At 35.9% G+C, this 7,761-nt stretch overlaps 1 long non-coding RNA gene across 1 annotated transcript; it reads right to left on the reverse strand.

The window, feature by feature from the left end:
• Positions 1-606: 606 nt before the first annotated feature.
• On the reverse strand, positions 607-7,555 carry LOC113947990. Its single transcript, XR_003527947.1, has 4 exons — positions 7,429-7,555; positions 4,706-4,798; positions 2,176-2,258; positions 607-736 (listed from the first exon to the last, which is right to left on the reverse strand). It is a non-coding gene; the product is annotated as an uncharacterized LOC113947990 (long non-coding RNA).
• Between the last annotated feature and the right edge of the window lie 206 nt (positions 7,556-7,761).

Genomic DNA, 7,761 nt, shown 5'->3' on the forward strand with positions numbered 1-7,761 from the left:
AAGCATTTTTCTAATCCTAAAATGAAGATCATATTTCTAGTTTAAGTACCATAGACCACAATTATATGTGCCCTTAAATGACAATAAGCAATCTAAAAGCTTATTACCCTACAGCACTGATGTCTTTAATTTTAATAAAAATATAACTGTGACATGCTTGACCTTATAAATAATATTGATGTAATAATTTTAAATATTGTTTGAATGTCATAGTGGTACTAGCAGCCTAACTGGACTCATAATTAATACAAACTATGAAATTCTGCTATTTTACACAGTGCCTGGGAGAACAGTAGCAGAAAGAGTAAAAAAAGTGTCCTCTTTGACCCTATCTCTACACCAGAGTATGACAAATTAAAGATGTAAAATGTTTAAATGACATATAGGGTACACACAGTCCTTCTCCAAAAATAACAGGAGAAAAATTAACTTTTCTGCATTGTGAATCCAGAACTCTGTGCTGTGGCATGCTAAGGCATTGACATGTGCTGCCATTGACTTTAGTAATACAGAATCTGCACTTCAGCCAAGTAATTTATAACTCCTTTTATTAATAATGACAACTGACAGTATATCAGCTCCACTGCAATAAGAATCACTGGTTGCTCACAGAAACTCAGTGCTTATAAAACCTCTGACAGAAACCCACTTATTCTGCTCCCTGCTACCTCGCTTGCTCCTCTCTCTCATTAACCATTCTCTGCTTCACACAAGGTTTCTTCTTCCAGGGCCTTGTCTTATTTGAATACAGAAATGGTACAGAGAAAAAGGCTCAAATATCCACTCCATCAAAATCTCTGCATGCAAATCTAATATGTTGAGGGTTTTAGTAAGGCGACAAAAAAGAAGTTTCCTTAGTTTGCATTGACTGATCCTTCATGAGGTCCTAGAACATCCCAATTTGCAATAACCACACATTCTGGAAACAAAAAAAAGCCACAAGCTGGTTGTGTTCATGGAACTCCATGCTGGCTTTTATATTCACTGTAAAATCCATATTACGACACAATGAAAATAGAAGCAAATATACCAGTTATGAGAAATAAAAAGGTAAAGGCTCTCTACATTATCAAACAAGAATGAAAGAGCTGCAGTCTGTCAGATACATGGCATTTTAAAGGCTGTGGGAGAGTAGCAGCAATGAAAGGTAATAAAATGGGAAAGATGTATTTTCATTAGTGTTTGATACATACTTGTTTGACAAAGAGGTTGACAATGGAACAGACTGTAAGGCTCTGTGGTAAAGGCTTCAATGAATTCAGGGTACTGCACTCAGGAATTATAAAAGGAATTACTGCCTGACAACCTTTGTCCCATCCTTAAGGACATAATTTACTGTGCCACACTCACAGGTGTGGTTTGCAGCACAGGTCTGCAGCCCCTTCTGCTTTCTTTTTCTTAATACAGACAGTATATAATAATAAAACCAGTGGTACATATATTGACTATAGTAGTGCAAAGGAGACACTCACGTCTCCAAACATCCTCAAAGATCCTCATCCAGAATCCTGGTCTATGAGGCACTAGATAAGGTTCATTTGGGTTTGTAAGTTAAAGCTCTGAGCAGCAAAATTCCAATTCTATTATTTCCATACCATAAAGCATTTTGGTTTTGCTTTATGAATTAACACATGGCAGTTTCTCTGTACCTTCAATAATTCAGAGTTCTAAAGAACCACCACAAGTAGGACCCAGAAGCAGATAAGTAAGGACACTAAGGCTTTGGTTTTGATGCTAATGAGGCAGACACACATGTTTTTTCCCCCCAGTGATTTAACTAATACCTAACAGCATGGCACTGTCAAATCCTAGTGAAGACATCACTATTTTTTCCCTCCGTACCGAGTCAAAATCAGCACTGCCCTTGCTTTAGTTGCCTCTTGTTTAAACTACTGTTTCTGCTTAATATTTACTTTATATTTAAAGAACAGCTTTTTGTCCACAGTCACAGTAAAGCTCAACAGAAACAACAGATCTCAAACCAAAAGGTAAGATAGTAACTTATTTTTCTCTAGTCATTTTTAACACAGAGATATTTGAACATTGTTGATTTTCTCAAGTAATTTGCTGGAGAAGAATTACATAAAAAAGTGCCAAAGGTTCTTTAAGTACTCAGGCTTAAAATTTGACTTTTCAATTAGCATGACAATGGTGTCAGTGTTAATAACCACTAACCAGAATTAAAGAGGACATCCTGAGGCTCCGGGAAAACAAAATGTCTTGATGCATAAGAGTTTCCAGCAATAGTTCACACACATCTAAAATCTAGGAAAATAAAAATAAAGAGAAAAAAAATCCTGGAAAATACAGGCTTTTCCAAACACTTTTGTGTAGCCTTTTACATTGATTATTCACTTTTATTTTAGTTCTTTCTGAACCAGTATCAATCTACCTTCCTTTACCTATTGTGTCCCTTTCCCCACCGACTTGGTGGCCTAACACCCCTCTTTTTAATTCAGCCTTGGTGCCTCTTGTGTTTTCACTTTGAGATTGTTCAAACACAAGATCTTCTCCACCCTTCTCTAAATATTTATTAGATCTTCTAATGAAGAACTGTTTTAATTACTGTCTTCTGCATGGACTGCTTTCCTGTCTCCAACATTTGCTAAAATGTTATAAACACCTTTTTCTTCTTGTCTTTCCTAAACAAAGCCTCTACTCTCTCCTTTTTTAGTGCTTTTATCTTGAACTTTAAACTCAGCATGCTAATTGAATTTTCTTTTGGATTGCCAGAATCTCGACCCAGCATACACTATATTGGGAAAAAAAATTGGTGCTTTTTGGTGTATTTGTTTATTTTTTTAATCTTATCTTTCTAAGAAAACAAGATAAGTGCATTTATCAGATCTACTCTTGAAATAATTTGAAGTTATTCACCAATGGCAAACAAATTAGGAGTTCAAAAAGAAGACATCTCAAAGATGAAAAGTCCCACGAGTTTTATAGAAGTCAGTGTAGGAGGAGACACAAGGAGTAGGAGACACAAATTGGTCTTTGCCATGAAAGAAGAAAAGTAGATCTTAAGCAACCAGCTCTCCAGTCCACCTAAATACATTGGCCATCCACTAAATGCATCCTCCATCCTAGTCATTTTGCCAGTGAGAGCTCTGGGAAGACGGAAAAACAGATATTCAATGGGTAGAAAGGGAAAGATAAGATGTGTTTGCACAGGTCACCTGCTTAGTTTTGTGTAGAGAGCTGTCTATACAGGTGTACAGATATATCTGTCTGTCCATCTGTCTAACAGTTAAAAAATAATTCCATAGTAAAATATTATCTGAACAAAACTAATGAAATTAATTTTAAGAAGAAAATGCAAAAGACTGTGTGCAAAACTTACAAAGAATCCCTGAGTTAAGCCAAACAATTCCCAGTTGGTAGCTTCATTGATTTTAAGAGATGAAAGCCTTTTAATAAGGTGGAAAGAAAGAAAAAACCCATTTCACACAAAAGCTATAGGGAGAGAGTAATAGGCATTTTTCCCACAGCCATGACTGAATTAACTTGAATTGAGTCCAGGTACCTGAACTCATAGAGTGATAAGCAAATTACTGCGAACTCCTCCAATTAATTCCCTTGTTGCTTTAGGGGCAATGCTTGTTTTTGCCATTCTGGAACCATTGTGAAATTAGCCATTTTTTAACTGACTCCATATAATTACAGTACTAATGTTCCTCTTACTTTGGGTTAGATTTCTTGGATGGATTTGCATAGAGAACTCCTCTGTAAAATGTTAGCTGTCTGTACAAGGATGCTTCTCTCTGGGGGCTACATGTCCTATTTTGACAAAAAAACCTATGTGTAAGCACTGAAGCTGTATTATAACTGCTTACTCAGAATTAATAAGGATTTGGGAGCGTCAAGGCATTTACTTCTGCCTCCAAAAGTCTGATTCCATTTTTCTCCATTCCAAACCCCAAAGTGGAGCTACGAGAACGTTTGGCTGCCCTATTTCCACTGATAACCACAGGCATTTACCAGTACACCTTCAAACCCCTTCACAGCAAATCTACCTTTCCATTTTCTTACTTATGGAAGGACTTGAATTGCAACAGCAAGCATGGAAAAAGACATAACACAAGAAACTGCTGCTCACTCTCCTTGCAGCTATTCAGTATTTTCTCTAGAGTAAGAAATGTGAATAACTCTGGAGGGCTATGGTTCTGTCTGTGTCTAGAAGAACTGTTTCATTCCCAAATACCTGCTCCTTCTCTCTAAAATTTTCAGCAAAGCATTCCCTCAATTAGATAACTTTGAACACAATTATTTAGCTCCTGTCAGCAGCTGATATCACCTCTCACATCTGCACATTACCTGAAATGCTTTATATTTATCTGGTACAAGGTACACCAGTCCTGAGTTTACCCTGAGAAATACATAGATTTTTTACAAAGGTTGTTTTTCAAGTCCCATATTTATTTGCTGGGTGTTGGATCACCAAAACACAGTGAACACAGAACAGCTGGAAGGAAAAGCAATTGCCAGCCTTGTGGGATCTTTGTTCAAATCCAGCTATGCCACACTGCAGAGCTAAAATTCTTCCCTTGAAAGCTGGTATTTTGTTTGTACCAGTGTGGTTTATACCACCCCATGGTGGTACAACTATCATGGTTACCCCTGTTGTTTGTTAGTTTTGGTCACTAGTTTTGATTGTGAACTAAAGTTTGCCTGAGCTGGTTCTCTGTGTGAAGTTGTTTTCCTGTACCTCCGTGACAGCCAGCTGAGAAGAAATGGAGACTTGGCTGAAAGGATTCCCTGAAAGGTCATCCCTCAGTGTGAGAGAGTCCTGTGGAGAGCCCTGGTGTGGAAGAGAGGTTGAAAAACTGAACCTGAACAAAGGGACACATAAAACAGCCTTACAGAAAGAATATGAGATGTGAGGAGCACCAGACACACTCAAATAGAAAGCTGTTTCCTAAAAGTGTATCTGGGACATAAACAATTTGCATTCTGCTTTAGTCCAGCTCACGGAGATCACGCACATTCATAATCCAGCCTTTTCTTTATTTGTCATTTCCCAAGCTGTGTACCCAGAAATATTGACAGCGATATTTTGACTTTGGTGTAACACAGACATGGAAGAGAAGAGCTGGTCTCCCTAAAACCTACGGAGAACAACTGTTCAACAATTTCTTTGCATTTTCAGGCTTGTCAGTTGACTTCTTTCCAATCCATTCAATATATGTCATGTTGACTTTATGTCATTTGAGTGTCTTGAAATCCCATGTGGAATCAAACCAATACATATCATACAGAATATTTGAATTATAACAATACAAGTGTACGTTATCAAGGGAAACTTTATTTAAAAACCTCCTAAAAGTTGAAAAGCTGTGAGGTGTGGGGCTTAAGTCTTATGATTTAGGGTTGGAAATATTCAAGTTCTAAATGAAATATGACAATTCAGAAGCTCAAATTAAGAAAAGATTAACTTTTCTTATGTCTTTTGTCCCTTGTATTGCTGGAATGGGACTTCAAATTAAATTATGTAGAATTCAAACCAGGAAAAAGAAATGTATTGTATTGTATAAATAAGTATAAGAGACCCATTAATTTTCCCACAGTATTTTTTTCTTTCCATGTTGTGGACTCAGGTCAGATATGGTCACAATATATATAGTCTTGCAACAGAAGACGGGCTAAATTTTGAGATTTCTGATCTATCTGTGTTTCTGTTTACATAGATGAAGTTAGTAGTCATTAAAGAAGCCAACCAAAAGAGACTTTCAGATAAATTAAAAAAATATTAGCTAAATCTAGCTGTTAGTAGTTGATGATTTATTAAAAACAACCATGTTTGTAAGCTACTTATTGGACTTAAATTGTTCTTAGTATTGACTTTCCAGTCTATCTTAAAATATTTGGACACGATATAAATTTTAATTCCAAGATCAATAACTTCAGTTAAGTCAGAAATGTCACTATGTCTTAAGGGAATAGGAGTTTATTTAAGCAAACATGAAGGTAAACACTGAAACAGGAAATCTACTTTATCTCATAAATATTTTACTTTGTTTATCAGCTGTGCTAAAGAGATTAATTGTTAGCACTGTTAATTCTTCTGCTCCCTCCTTACAGTGCAGGTATTACACTGATTATCAGTGATCAGCCAAAATCAGCTTATATTCCATCTAATGTTCCATCTTACTTTATAATTGTTTGCAGAACTCTAATCAGGATGGAAAACTTTATGAAGATTATTGTGTATGTTTTACTTTTTGTTGCAGAAATATTAGTGAGACACTAATAACAATACAAAAACTAATAAATAAAAGTTTCTCTGTGGGACTGAAGTTTTAATTTTTGGCTTTTAAAGTGAGCGTGATCAAGAAAAGTGATTTCTGAATGTAGGGTTTAAACACAATTCCTCATCTGAAATATTCTAGAGAATATAACTGGGATTAGGTACCAAAATTTCCATCGGGGTGTTAAATCTCCCTCATTTTTGGGTGCAAAGAGAGCTTTCTAGGTTTGAGATTTAAGGCTAAAAGACAAATGACTGATTTTATCCTTCTACTCTCCTACAGAAATAAAGTTGAAAAATATGTAAAAAGATCTAAATTTAAACTTTTGTACTCTAAACAGAATATACCACTAAGTTTGAAAACTTGCAGTTCCATGTACTCAAAGTTTTCCATATTGCTAAGATAAAAATAAATTATGGCAGAAATAAACAGAAAATTGTATATTTAGTTCTCTAAGCATGAACTGAAATGCAATGCTCATTGTTTCACAACTGTATCTTCTGTGGTTGTTGTCAAGTATTATCAATTGTGCTTTAACCAGATCAAACAGAAGAAAAATAAGTCAGAGAGGTTTGTAAGATTTTCACTATTCATTTGAAATACATATATAATGTCAGTCTCTAAGTTCACAGTTTTTTTTTAAACTTAATGGGATTTCACCATTGACTTACTAAAAGAGGAGCAATTAAAATGCTTCTTTCCTTCTACCAGGATCTCAAATCTCAGTCTGATTTGTGATTTTGTCTCAAGAAAAAGGGAAAAAAAAACCAGAGGAGGCTTCAGGAAAACTTATTTCCAAATAGACATGGCTGTTCTGAGCACTTTCCACTAACAGCATGTTAAAATAATACACTGAATTACCAGTATTATACTGAATTACCCTTGTCTCTTTTTAAATGTTCTTAAAAGGGGAAAATTTTGTGATGCTGTAAGGTGAGGAAAAAAATGCTGTATTTTAGGCAAAATCCATGAACATTTCTTAGCACTATCTGTAATGAAAAGTACATTTAAACAGTGAACAAAGGCAACTGCACTCTCTGTTCAGTCAGCACAGAGCAGTTCTGGAGCACATGCAGAAATATCACCCTTAATTTGCCCATCTGTCCAACAGATGTAAGATGCCATCTCTCTCCCTCTTTCCTTCTCTAACCTACGTATAATACATGACAGAATAAAAAGGTACCTTATCAAATGGGTTTTTTTATATGCTTTATACATATATTTGTAGCAGACATCCAGCATTATGTCTCTCCTGACCTTCTCAAAGCCTGCAGAGCAGTGCCCTCCACAGAGCTCAGGGCCTGCAGTTGCATCTGCTCCCCCTTTTGGAGCCTTTGCTGTGATGTCAAATTCATTGCAGGCAGTTTAGAACAGTATTTTTTACTAACAGCGCTGTCAAGGAGACAATAAGCAAGAAACAGCACCTCAAACCCTAAGTTAGAGAGATTTCAACTGAATAAAAGTTTATCAGAAAACAATGTTTCTGAAGGCAGAGTTTTGAAAGGGTGATTTCTGC

Source organism: Corapipo altera, unplaced genomic scaffold, assembly GCF_003945725.1.
Source record: "Corapipo altera isolate COAL_440 unplaced genomic scaffold, ASM394572v1 65, whole genome shotgun sequence".
Taxonomy (NCBI): domain Eukaryota; kingdom Metazoa; phylum Chordata; class Aves; order Passeriformes; family Pipridae; genus Corapipo; species Corapipo altera.